The sequence below is a fragment of the Rutidosis leptorrhynchoides genome, chromosome 7, assembly GCF_046630445.1.
Source record: "Rutidosis leptorrhynchoides isolate AG116_Rl617_1_P2 chromosome 7, CSIRO_AGI_Rlap_v1, whole genome shotgun sequence".
NCBI classification, from domain to species: domain Eukaryota; kingdom Viridiplantae; phylum Streptophyta; class Magnoliopsida; order Asterales; family Asteraceae; genus Rutidosis; species Rutidosis leptorrhynchoides.
This window is the reverse complement of record NC_092339.1, coordinates 257864073-257876803: the sequence shown is the minus strand read 5'-3', so window position 1 is coordinate 257876803 and position 12731 is coordinate 257864073. Positions and strand designations below refer to the sequence as shown.

Below are 12731 nucleotides of genomic sequence, written 5' to 3'. Positions count from 1 at the left end.
TGGGGTAGCAAATGCCTCATCAATACCCTTTGCTTGTGACAGTGTGTTCCACCAAGTTAGTGCGCCGTCAGACAGCGTACATGATGCAAACTTGGTTTTGTTCACCTCTGAGCAGTTACTAACTCGAAACACAAATTCTAATTTCTCGAACCACCTAGTGAGACCAACTGGCCCCTCCGTTCCACTAAAGTTGTGGGGCTTGTAGCTTTGAAACTCTTTGTATGTACACCCATTACGAATGGGCTGGATAACCGGTGGTGGTGGAGCTTGGGGGTTCATTTCTACTAAAGCTGCGGTGACTCGTTCATTGATCATTTCCTCGATTTGGGCTGTGGTGGGTGTTGATCGTCCGTTGGCCATTGATGTTCTAAACAAAATTTTTGACTCAAGTCAAAATCCAGCATTCAATATATAATAATACAGTATACAACAACCAACATGTAAACAGCACAACACATGTAAATTAAGTAGAGCAACTAGATACATATATCACAAAACCATCGTACAGTAACGTAAATAGAACACTTGTGCAAAAAGTAAACAACACAAAGTTCCATTCATTAATAATAAGTTTCATACATCCGCATAGATTCGTACAATACATAAGTGAAACATGAAACTACAACTAGATTACATAATGAAATCTACTACAAAAGCCCTACGGTGATGGTGGGTGTAGGATGTCCATTACATGGGACATCTGGTCCTCAAGCTCAGTTACCCGAGCACGGAGGATCTCCACCTCCCTCATCAGTTCCTCGACAGAGGGAGATGGTGGGGCAGGCGGTACAGTCAGCACGGGTGGTGCTGGTGGAGCTGGTGGTGCATACGGTCCAGCTCCAGAAGTAAAGGCTGCGAAGCGGTAAGGCTTACGGATGAAGGGATCAGCAGGATACGGCACAAGCTGCTTACGGGCGGTAACCCTACGACGCCGACCATATGCGTCAGTGAATGCTCGACCTCCATTAATCCCTGGAATGACGGTACCATCGAAACGGTACCGCTTCTTTGGCGGGGTGGAGGGTGGCTGTACAGGTGCATCATCAGGGTCCTCATCTGAATCCTCGTCACTAGAGTCGTCAGAGGATGAGTCATCGGATGAAGAATCGGCGGATGATGGGTCGTTTAGATCGGCTGGGGGTGGCTGCACGGGTGGCTCTCCCCATCATCTGTCGGTATCTGGCGGGTCCGATCGGCACGAGACATCCATCAGGAGCGCGTCGGCACCAATGGTTATGCTCATTACGGACTGGACCTTCCCCAAGATCCACAGGAATCACAGCACCACCGGGATGGTGCTGTGGCTCCGAGGGTCCGAGGGCAAGTGGAGCTGGAATCTCCTGGAGGTCCTCGGCTCTGTCAGAGGTAACCACTGGTGCAGGTGCATGACTACTAGCTCCGGAGGATGAAGTGCCGGAGTCACTGGAAGGTGTCGACGACGGCATCTGAGAATCGGCAACAATGGTCGGTGAGGTGGCGGAGTCTGATTCACTGTCCAAAATGATGGCAGGTGGAATATCCGACATCTGAACAAGGAAAAATAACGTTTTCCACTTCAGTAAGTCATAAAGCAAGCACGCATTAGGCAAAGTAACTACGACAGTCTAGATCATGTATAGCAGTAAATAGCATGGCAATAATAATGAATCGTACAGAAGTAGCATGCAATTGAAAGCAAATAATAGCATGCAGTAGTGAAAACAAGTAGCATACATCATATAGCAGTAAAAGTAAGCAGCAACATGCAGTAAGTTCAGCGGAAACAAGTAAACTAGCAAGTTGTAGATTAGTCCTATTAGTGAATCCTACTCGGGTCGGTCTTAGACTCACTAATGCAACCTAATTCCCTACAACCAATGCTCTGATACCAAATGTAATGCCCCGTACTAAATCAACATGTACGTACCATCAACAACAGGATCATTACAAGGTCAAATACTATATGCGTTTTCAAAACAAGTTTGCATTCATGATAAAAGGTGACGTCAAAACTAACGTCGAATGTTTTACATCAAAAGTATGCTTCTATGAATAGAAGCAAAGATAATAGTGCGTGACCCTTAGGTCGTTACAAATCATTTTTTCAGAATTATTAAAGTTTGAATGCAAGATAAAGTGTTTCATGCGGTGACATCTCTAGTAAAGCACAGCGGAAGTCTACGAGGCATGACTAGTACAACAGCGAAAGCAAGCAACCTTAAGCACATGAGAAAAACATGCTTAAAAACGTCAATACAAAGGTTGGTGAGCTATAGTTTAAGTATAACAGTAATGTAAGGTAGGCCACGAGATTTCAGTGCTACAAAGAGCGTTTCAAAACAGTATGATAAAGTATATGTTTAACCTTGGGCACTTGGTAACTAACTTAATGTTTATAACCCCCTGAAAGTACACTTGACTAGTGCGTATGTTTACGAAGTATTAAACACCCGTTAAATGCTAGCGCTACTAGCCCGAGTGGGGATGTCAAACCCTATGGATCCATATCTAATATTCGCATTCACCGGTTCAAAGACCAATGACTAAACGTTACCGAGCTAAGGGGAAAGTTTATGCCGTGGTATAACCCACACATATATAAAGTTTAAGTACTCGTGCCTAGCATCCCTTTTTACTTTAACTATTTTGGGAACTGAGAATACATGCGCATTTTACGTTAGTAGTAGTAAGTTGACTCGGGAAAAGTAAGCAAGTATGTAGGTCCGGAAAGTCCTCAACTTAAGTCAAAAGTTACTAAGTCAGTAAATCGTTCCCGATAGGTTTAAAAGTATGTAAATTAGGTCTTAAGGGTCATCATCATTCATCATCAAACAAAAGTGTAAAGTATGTTTCATTCTAAAAAAGAGTTTAAAACAAAGGCTGATTCGGTCAGTCGCCACGGCCTCTATACCTACTGCAATGAGGTGAGACCAGTGACCATGGCTCCATATATGAGTCCTTTAGTTTCTGTAAAAATTCCAGAAGCAAACTCGTCTTTGTTTGACCGTGGCGACGGTTTAGGTGCGAGTATGTCAGAATTTTCAGCACAACGTTTAAAGGACATAGTGACGTTCGGAGGGCCATAGATCCTAAACCGTAACTCGGATTAAGACGAGTCTTAAACGAAAAATTATCTACTCGAACAGAGATAATTGAAAATCATCTTTTTAGTAACCCAGGTATTATGATCAGTTCCAGAAAACAGTAAACAGTGTGTTCTGGTGGGTTCTTGGTGCTTGATGTTCATCACGGTTCTCATCCTTGATGCATATAGCTTCAAGTGTACAACTTGTTGATGTGTTTACATCATATTTACCAAGTTTTAACCATCATAACACAAGTGTAAGTCTAAGATAAGTAGCACAACTCAATTAAGTGTTGCAAGTAGTTTGATGAACCAAAGTTACATCAAGATCTTAGATCCGACACTTACATGAACTATAAAAGTAATATTGAACTACAAACTTGAAAGTAAACTAACTAATCAAGATCTTAAGTTGTAGAACATAGTTCTTAGTTAGATCTTGAAGATCCTAGACCCAAAAGTCTAGATCTAGAGTTATTAAGTTAGATCCTAAGTTATAACACTTGAATCTTTACTTTAATGAAATCATAAGTTATGAAACTTAGATTTTCATCTTGTAAAGTGTATGTAAGCTTATGAGCTCTTAATTATGACAAAATTAGAAGACCATAAGCTATAGAAACTTAGATCTTTCATAAATATATGAAGTTATAACTAAAAAGTTATACTTCTATATTCTTGAACTTATAAAGTTAACTTTTAGTTTCAAGAAATATGAGATCAAGATTAACTAGTAATACTTGACCAAATTAACATCATTTCAACTTTAAAGTGCATAAAATGAAGAAATAAGTTAAATCTACAAGTAATAAGTTCATGGTTGTTCATACTTTAAAGATTCAAGCCAAAGCTTTGATCTTTAAGAATGTAAACTTTAAGTTTACAAACATGTATCACAAGTATGATTTTAACACTCATGAACTTTAAATCTTTAACAAGTTTTATGGAAGAATCAAAACATAAACTTGATTCTCCTAGGTTCTTTATGTTCTTGAATAAACAAGATGATATGAAGAAACAAACTAGAGAGTTTGATTCTTAATAACTAGTAAGTAAACAACAAACAACAACTAACAAGTAACTTAAACAACAACAAAGAACAAGTATACAACAAGCAAATGATGATGATATTGTAGGTTTATGCTACGGTTTTTAAGCAAGAAAAGAAGAAGAAAAAGCTTGGTTACTTACAATATTTGAGAGAATAAGAAATGAGAGAAAGTTTGAGAGAAAATGGTGTATGTGTGTGTGAAGAAATGGGATGGAAAGTAAGTAAGTGAACAAAATTTGAAAGCAAAACACTTCCCCATGTACTATGGCGGACGGTTTTCAAAGAGGAGGGGGAAGGGAAATGTTCACTAGTTACTTCATGTATTTGGCTCAAAAAAATGGTAATAAGGTTGCATGGTGTTGGAACAAGGTGTAAGTGTGTAGTAACTAGATTCCATATGCACTAATTAATCTAGTTAAGTTCAAATGTAATACTTGCATAATAAGTTGGGCTAATTAGTCCATTAAGATAAGTAGGGTGGGCTCCTAAGTCCACTAACATTAATAAAAGCCCAAGTTCAAGTAATTAACAATTTAATCTAATAAAGCTCAAGTAATTAACTAGTAACCTTAGTTAATTAAAATGATTAATAAAAATTAATCATGAATGTAAATAATATTCAAAAATATTATTCGTGAAAAGTTCGTGTGTCGCAAAGACGTGTCGGGACATGCAAGGTCATGTACGGTGACAAGTAAGTGTAATAAAATACATTCATTAACACGCAAGCATTAATAATAAACATTATTAATTAAAGATGGAAAAACCAGGGTCGTTACAAATACCGTGATCAAGAATTACTAGTTGGAAAGTATTTAGTAGCTAAATATAAATATACAGCTACTAATACTTGGTGTATATCTGAGTTTTCAAGACATCATATGATCCAACTCCATCAGACTATAGCTATTGTATATATGTGAGGGCCGGTTGAATTAAATATGTTACTAATTCTGTTATATTATTTAATGAGTGGTCAATGTGATAAGTTAATTTTTTTTTGTTGGAATAACTGGATTATCTTTCTGTATTTCTGTAGCTTTGTGTTTTGCACTGAGACTTCTTGGGAGCAATGGGATGGCGTAGAAGATTCATTTTAAAGGAATTTGCATACTAAGGCACATGAATCGCTACCAAGTTCAACCAATTCTTGGAATAATTTTTTTGGGATAATTTATTTACTTGACGAAATTTTGCTACAAAGATTTATTTGCAAGTCTGTATCTTGATTGTTTGTTTTGCGCCCAATTAGTTCTACCTATTTTTTTTTATATATTTCAGATAACTCGTGGTCTTTGTCACATGTACTTTCCTGACCTAGAAAAATTGGGTGAACTTTGAAATGTGGGTTTATTAAACAAAATATAGAATCATGTGACCAAATACAGTGAATAAGTTTGGACAATAGCAAAGATCAGAAACTGCTAACCATGAAGAAAGATTCGGTTAAATCAGTTGAAGCTGACAACTTTAAGGCTTGTAGCAACAAATTAGGTGCCCTCGTAAACAAAACTGAAGCAATGTCCTAGCCTTTTATAGCTCATAACTCATTATTTTAGCACACACAGTGATCACCATCTACTATTTTCAGAAGCATTTAACAGCTTTTTGAACCATGAACAGCTACAAATAGTCAATGTACTAATCAAGACATCGAAATTACAATGTATCTGGTAATTATTCACGGCCCTTATTTATTAAATATATATTGATTCTGCCCTTTAATGTTTGCATATAATTATATAATGAATGAATATTCATTGTAGTTTTAGTGATACTATCTGCAGTTCTTTAGCTTTGTATTTTGGTCAAATTGTAGTGTACTTAAATGAGAGACAGAAAAATTCATTTTACAGGCATTTTTGTTACAAGGCATACATGTATTGTAACCACATCCAACCAATTAGGGGTCATTTTTGGGATAATTTATATTTATATACTAGATGAAAATGAAATTTCAAGTTCGAACTAATTATATTTTTGTTATAATTCAGTAGGCTTATAACTACCTTTAATGGTTATAAGAACAAAGAGAGAAAAAGAGAGAAGAAGGAGAGAAGAAATATTGATATTGATATTTCAAGAGAAATGGTGCACTTTAAATGGTTACCATACATGTCTATTTATGGTATAAAATATTACTATGCAAGAAATATAATAATAATAAAATTAACATCCAATCTAGATATTTTATAACACAATCTAGATATTTTATAACACTCCCCCTTGGATGACAATTTTATTAGAGAATAACTATTACTGCCTCGTTAAAAACCTTGCTAAAGAAAACCCATTGGGATAAAACTTTAGCTAAGGGAAAAAGAGTGCAGCATAGAGTTGACTCCCCCTCAAATAGGCAACGCCTGAGTTGTTACATCTTCTGAACATGTCTCATGCCAATATTATGAACGTGTGTTCTGAAAATAGCAGTTGGCAGTGCTTTGGTATAAAGATCAGCAGAGTTGTTAATTGAACGTATCTCATTTTAATCTGGTTGTCTTTTACGAGATCTTGAGTATATGAGAAAAATCTGAGGTTTTCATCTGTAACTGTATCATCTAAATCTTTTATGTACAAGTTTGGCCCTCGTGATTTGTCTACAGTCTCCTTCATGGTTTGTTCAAACCGTTGTTTCAGTTCCTATTCCCTTTCAGTCTTTTTCTGAGCCTTACCAATATACCATTCTTTTCCATCAAACTTATGACCGTTAAGACCGTTTATAGCTTTAGCGCCTCGTCAGCATTTATATTTTGTTCTGTCATTTTTGATACTCTTCTTTCATTTGTATTATGTAAGCTGTATTATCTTCATAGATAGTTGTTACGCTTTTATAGCGTTCTAGTCTACAAGAATCAATAATGATTTGTATCATTGATCTTAACTAAAATCATTCCCGGGTAGCTTCATGTAATGCAATCATTTCGGCATGATTTGATGATGTTGCAACAAGTGTTTGTTTTGAGAACGTCATGATATTGCGGTGCCTCCATTTAGGAATACATATCGAGTTTGAGATTTATCTTTATGAGGATTTGATGAATGACCTGCATATATATAATCAACCAAATCTTGTTTTGAAACGTTATAATAAAATAATTTTAAATCAGCAGTTTCTCAAGGGTATCAAAATATGTGTTTGATCCCGCTCCATTGTCATTTGAGCTGAATCTTGCCAACAAATTAACTTCAAGAGAAATGTCAGGTCTTGTACAATCTATAAGATACATAAGAACCTCAATTGCACTAAAATATGGAACTTCCGATCTGTTAAGATTTTCATGATCTTTCATTTCAAAATAATTCTTTAGAAGTTGAATGATTTCATAGATCTCTTTATTCGTTCATATGATGTTAAGAACATTGACATAAACAACTACGATCACATATCCGAACATTGTTTTTATAAAACATACGTGCAAAATAAGTTTATATTTATACCCTTTTTTTTATCAAGTAGTCATTTAATCGGTTATACCACATACGTCCCGTTTGTATAAACCCACTTAGAAATCTTTGTGATTTAATGGAATATATTCCCTTGGGTTTTACATTAGATGCTTATGATACCTTAACCCTTTAGGTATATTCATATATATCACTATTAAGTGATCCATACAGATAAGTAGTAACAACATTCATGAGATGCATTTAAATAACTACCAGGTTGATTAAGTATCTAATAAGTAATTGTATCCATTACAGGAGGATAATTTTTCCTCCTAATTCATTTCTGGTCTTTGTGGGAAATATTGAGTTACAAGTCTAGTTTTGCCTTGTAACTTCATTTGCACATTTCTTTTCGGATAAAAATTCATTTGTATCCCATACGTTTCACATCTTTAAAAGTGATAACGATTGATCCGAAAACTTTTCTTTTATCGAGCGATTCTAATTCAGCTCTTATTGCTCCTTTCCATTGAGCTCAATCATGTCCATTTTGTATATTCAATGACAGATTTTAGTTCCAGATCATCATCTTTATTCATGATGTCATTGTAACATTATATGAAAATATCTCATAGAGATTTTAGTTTCATTTCGGTTCCATAATATTGCATAATTTATCGCAATTTTAGTATTTACATTTATCAATATCCTCTGCAGAAGGAATATTGATTTGTGGTTCTTCTTGAACACTTTCTCTTACCTCATTATCAGCTGATTTTCTTTTTCGAGGATTTTTATCTTCGGAACCAATTGATCTTCCACGTTTGATGCGTGGCAAAGACTCAACAGTGACATTATTGCCAGCTTTTGGAATTTCAGTTCAAGCTGGAGCATTTATCGCTGGTATATATGATTTAGTCACTTTTTTATATCTGTAAATGCATAAAGTAATTAATTTGCAAGTTCTTGCATATGCATTATTTTTGAACTTTCGTTTCACATTCTTTTGTGCGAGTTCAATATACCTTAATTGATGTTCACATCATGAAGCATCATTTTATTTTTTATTTTTATTTTTCCCCCTAATCTAGGGAACAATGTTTTATTAAAATGACAATCAGCAAAACGTGCTGTAAAAACATCACCCATCATGGGTTCAATATATCTTATGATTGAAGATGTTTTATATCCAAAATATATTATCATCTTTCTTTGAAGAACCATTTTATTGTTTTGTGGTGATACAATTGGAACATACACTGCACAACCAATGTTCTAAGGTGGAAAATATTTGGCTCTTGGCCAAAATCAAGTATTAAGTGAAAATATTTATGACTTCCACATGGTATAATGCGAATTAATGTCGCAGCATGTAAATTTACATGTCCACAAATAAATATTGAGAGATTTGTACTCATTATCAATTGTCTAGTTATTAGCTGCCAGCGTTTATCTATTGATTCAGCTAAACCAATTTTGTGTATGCACATGAGCAACTGGATGTTCAACAACAATCCCTGTAGATATATAATGATCATTAAATGCTTGAGATGTTAACTCACCAGCATTATCAAGTCTCATCCTTTTAATGGTGTAATCAGAATAATGTGTTCTCAATTTAATAATTTGTGCAAGAAACTTTGCAAATGCCATATTACGGCTCGATAACATACAAATATGAGACCATCCGCTAGATGCGTCTATTAGAACCATGAAATATCAAAATGGTTCACATGATGGATGAATTGGTTCATATATCTTACCTTGAATTCTTTCAAGAAACATTTGTGATTCTTTTTCACAATATACTTTTCATTAATCACCATATGTGCCTTTTTTATCATATATCCTTTTCACCATATACGCCTTTAATCATATGCGCTGTGTTTTTCACCATATGCGCTTTTAATCATATGCGCTTTTCATCATATGCGCTGTGCTTTTCATTATATTCGCTTTTTATCATATGCGCTTATCATATGCGATGCGCTTTTTGTAACGACCCGGCTTTTTCGACTTGCTTTTGTGCCTTGTGTTTTTGCGAAACTGCGTATTTGTGCGTACTGTGTTACTTTATACTCTGGAAACTTGATTTACGTGGTTTACTTCCATTTATATGTTAAAACGTGCCTTAGAGTACGTAGGATACATAACTTGATCATTGGAAGCCTTTATAACCGTTAGTGTTATTTGACGTTTCGAATAAACCGCGAACTTGCGCGCACGTTTAACTTTTGTCATAATCGGAATATTATGACTGCGAAATATTAATTATTATTTTATAATAATAATTACCTGGGTTTTTGGATGCTTAATTACACGTAGTAATTTAATTATGCACAATAGTTAGTCTTGTTGGACTTTCTACCTTGTTGGGCTCAAGCCCACCCTACTCTAGCTAGTGACCCAATTAATTAGCCCTTGTCCATGTCATCAATCCTTGTCAAATTCCTTGCTTATAAATACTAGCCCTTGTCCATGTCATCAATCCTTGTCAAATTCCTTGCTTATAAATACTAGCCCTTGTCCATGTCATCAATCCTTGTCAAATTCCTTGCTTATAAATACTAGCCCTTGTCCATGTCATCAATCCTTGTCAAATTCCTTGCTTATAAATACTAGCCCTTGTCCATGTCATCAATCCTTGTCAAATTCCTTGCTTATAAATACTAGCCCTTGTCCATGTCATCAATCCTTGTCAAATTCCTTGCTTATAAATACTAGCCCTTGTCCATGTCATCAATCCTTGTCAAATTCCTTGCTTATAAATACTAGCCCTTGTCCATGTCATCAATCCTTGTCAAATTCCTTGCTTATAAATACTAGCCCTTGTCCATGTCATCAATCCTTGTCAAATTCCTTGCTTATAAATACTAGCCATTTACCTCTCATTCAAATCACTTGCTCATTTTGGTTTTCACACACACTTGTTCTTTCTTTCTTTCCTTTCTAGTATAGCTTGTTGACGACCTTTCGGACCGACTTACTACTTGCGTACTTTCATTACCGACTTTACCGCTTTTATCACTGTGAGTTATAGCATTCCCTTTTTACTTTAACTTATTTTGGGAACTGAGAATACATGCGGATTTTATGTTTTACATACTAGGCACGAGTACTTAAACTTATATATGTGTGGGTTATACAACGGCATAAACATTCCCTTTAGCTCGGTAACGTTTAATCATTGGTTTTTGAACCGTGAACGCGAATCTTAGATATGGATCCATAGGGTTTGACATCCCCACTCGGGCTAGTCGCGCTAGCATTTAACGAGTGTTTAATACTTCGTAAACATACGCACTTGCCAAGTGTACTTTCAGGGGGTGATATATTATTTAAACGTTAAGTTAGTTACCGAGTGCCCACGGTTGAGCATATACTTAAACATACTGATTTGGATTACTATTTTGAAACGCTCGTTGTAGCACTGAAATCTCGTGGCCTACTTACATTACTGTTATACTTAAACTATAGCTCACCAACCTTTGTGTTGACGTTTTTAAGCATGTTTTTCTCAGGTGCTTAAGGTTGCTTCCGCTATTGTACTAGTCTTGCTGTAGACAACCCGCTGCTTTAGAGATGTCCCGCATGAACGTTTACTTTTGCATACAAACTTTATTACAATTATTATTTGCTTCTACTTAGTGAAGCATGCTTTTGGGTTGTAAAACATTCGATGTTGGTTATGACATCACTATTTATATGAATGCAAACTTCTTTTGAAATCGCATATAGTACTTAACCTTGTAATGATCCTGTTGTTGATGGTCCGTACATGATGATTTAGTACGGGGCATCACATTTGGTATCAGAGCATTGGTTGTAGGGAATTAGGTTGCATTAGTGAGTCTAAGACCGACCCGAGTAGGATTCACTAATAGGACTAATCTACAACTTGTTAGTTTACTTGTTTTCGCTGAACTTACTGCATGCTGCTGCTTACTTTTACTGCTATATGCCGTATGCTACTACCTGTTTTCACTACTGCATGCTATTATCTGCTTTCGATTGCATGCAACTGTGTTATATTACTACATGTTACCGTTTACTACTACTGCCTGTCACTGCTTACTTCTACTACTGTATGAACTTACTGCATGCTACCGTTTCCTTTTACTGCTATGTAAACTCGCTGTATGCCTTTGTTTACTCTCGCTACTGCAAACTAGTATCTGCTTTTAACATGTTACCTCGGTATGATACTGTTACTATTTCCATGTTACGTGCTGTCGTAAATGATCTAGGCTGCTGTAGTTGATATGCCTGATTACACTCTTGCTACATGCCTATTGTTCGCTATACCGACTTGGAGAACTCATCCTTCCGAGTTCAGATGTTTTCCCGAACTACTTTCCCACTCGTCTAACCATAAGAACTAATAGTGTAATCGACCTGTTACTACTGCTCCACCGTTCCAGAGATCAAAACATTACTTCACGCGATCTAGAAGATTGTACAGTTGACACATACCCTGTACGCTTTTGTGACCGTCACTTAACTCTTTCATTCCTTACCACAGCTCGACGGTCTAACGACACTTCTGGACTTAGGTCCCTAACACTTCTATATTTAGGCATTGAAGAAGTCGGGAAGGCATTCCCTTTAACGAGGTCATAGTGTCTTCTACTGATGCTCAGCCATACCCACAGACTTGGGAGTCACCTCGAGACATATCGTATCACTACTTGCTACACGTACAACTCGGTACGAGACCCAGATTGAATTTCTAGAAAGGAATCTAACGATGTTACTTGAACCTGAATATTTTGAAGAAATTTCGGAGCACTTAGGCATTGATGCATGACCTGTGGAGCTTACGTATCCACACCGAGAAACCGTGAGATTGATTATGTAGATTTTATTTTAAGACAACACAGGTAAAGCACCGTTAGATGAAATTGAGTAGAACTTGAAGTGATCACGTCACATTGACAATATGAAGTGATATTGGAATGAACATACGATTTAGTACAATATAATGACGCCAGGCCAGCGTGATTATATTGAAGTAAATCATGCAGAAGTTCCAATGTTACTACATGAGGAATATGAGGTGGTCCGGGGAAAATTTTGGCAGGGATCACTTGAGCATACGCATTATAGTCTGTTAAGGGTAGGGAAGGAATAACCACGTAGCCCAGATACTGTACAAGAGGGGCCTTGATTACAGAATTGATAACCCGAAAATTTGTTATAGATATCGACACCCTGGGCATTTAATGAAAA

At 36.2% G+C, this 12731-nt stretch overlaps 1 pseudogene; it reads left to right on the top strand.

Moving 5' to 3' along the window:
- Positions 1 to 4379: 4379 nt before the first annotated feature.
- Positions 4380 to 12731, top strand: part of LOC139859968 (fructose-bisphosphate aldolase 2, chloroplastic-like) — a 53773-nt pseudogene continuing 45421 nt past the window's right edge.